Genomic DNA, 1,765 nt, shown 5'->3' with positions numbered 1-1,765 from the left:
CTGTGGCTGTTTCTCTTCATCTCTCACTTCGACCCGTAGCTTATCTGTTGGGTCGGATGTTGAGTGTGTCGATTATCTCCATTTCAACTTTAAGCTCTATTTGCTGACGATAGGGTTGGTACCTTGTCTATTGCGCTGTATTTCCTCTAGGTTTGGTTTTTTTAATTGTTTTTACATTGTCGTTCTTCTACCTTGTATTTATAGAGGCTGAATCTCGCTGTGATAGATTTCACTGTTCCCACCGATGGTACGCCACGGCGTGTGATTTTGGAGTTATTAATTTCTCTGATGCGTTCCTAACTATAATTGAGTAAGTCATTTATGCCCAGCTTTTTGAACTTTTAAGAATCCATTATTTGTTTCATGGATCAGTATTACAATGACACCTTACAATTCTCTGTAGGTGTAAATCACCCCACCCTCGTTTGGAGCCTAGCAGCCCCCGCGCCTTTTGACGCCAAGCCAACAGTGACCATATGTCCATCTGAAAACATGGTAAATATAGCGATTTCCTCCATATTGAGTCCCTTTTTACCTTTCTTGTATAGGACTCAACATACATGTGTAATCATTGATTCAATATCATTGTAGGTGCCATCTCTCCGTGTTATACCGTCCCCTTTGTCCTGAAGAAGACCCCGTTAGTAAGGATTCAACTTACCTACCCATGTCCAGGGGTCGAAACGTCGACAATATGACATTGCCAGTACTTTCAACAGTGCAATGCACACTGTGTTTTTCTTTCTGTACATGGTTATTGTAAATAATTTACATTCAAATTGATGAATTCCATTTGGATTGTGTGGCTTAAAATTGTTTTGCCTTACAATTAATTTGTGACTGTTTCACATATTTTATATGTCACTTCCCCCTTACCTCACTATATTCACTACCCCTCTTCCTTCGTATGGCACCCCGCACTGTTTAATTAGTGTCATATTTATGAAAAATGTGTATTTTGTCATTGTGTGATTAAATAACACTTTGACATCAATTTTTTGTTTAAATATCCTTTGGTATCGAATTTATGTTATTTTTCAACAAACTTGTATACTCTGGGACCTTTCCTCCTTTATACTGTTTAATACCCAGGTCCCAGGGACTCTTTGGGTTTACCCTTTGCTCTAACACTAACAATGCTAGCAGAAAATATTACCATTGATCCAAATATCCCAAGTGAATCAGAAAAGGTAATGCAACAAAATTAATTGGTAATGTCTAGGTTAACAGGGTAGATCATTACATTTCAACGGCTACAAAGTCCAACAAAGGAAGGCAAGCCATTATGTTCAAAATGTGTAATTGTATTTTAAAATAAACTAAAGATTATAAAAGCAGCTAAGACAGAGACCATTTCATTATTGATCAAAAAAATAGGGCATATCAATGAGAAACATGACCAGTTCGAGAGTAGACTCACTTAACCCCTTCCATGCTGCGCAGATTCCGCCGCTGTGCTGACGGAATCTTGCGCGGGCGTGGTCATGACGGAACGGTTCCGTCATGAGCACAGCTCAACCGTGGCTCATGACGGAACCGTTCCGTCATGAGCACTGAAGGGGTTAATTAGAATAATAAGTAACCCTAAAGAGCAATGTGCCATTGCTCTTTAGGGTTACTTATTATTCTAATTAAGTGATTCACCTTGTTAGAACACTCTCTCAAGAGATTTCTTGGATTAACAATTAACACAAGTGTTAGAACTTACATCCTTAGTGTGGTATTCCCCCAAAGATTTTGCTTTCAACCACCTGGGTTTAGGACT

At 38.9% G+C, this 1,765-nt stretch overlaps 1 long non-coding RNA gene across 1 annotated transcript; it reads left to right on the top strand.

The window, feature by feature from the left end:
• The first annotated feature begins 203 nt into the window (after positions 1–203).
• On the top strand, positions 204–884 carry LOC146834560 (uncharacterized). Its single transcript, XR_014960311.1, has 3 exons — positions 204–310; positions 404–495; positions 592–884. It is a non-coding gene; the product is annotated as an uncharacterized LOC146834560 (long non-coding RNA).
• The last annotated feature ends 881 nt before the right edge of the window (positions 885–1,765 follow it).

Source organism: Triturus cristatus, chromosome 4_2 (assembly GCF_964204655.1).
Source record: "Triturus cristatus chromosome 4_2, aTriCri1.1, whole genome shotgun sequence".
Taxonomy (NCBI): domain Eukaryota; kingdom Metazoa; phylum Chordata; class Amphibia; order Caudata; family Salamandridae; genus Triturus; species Triturus cristatus.
The sequence above is the reverse complement of the archived record's forward strand: the minus strand, read 5'-3'. Positions and strand labels throughout refer to the sequence as shown.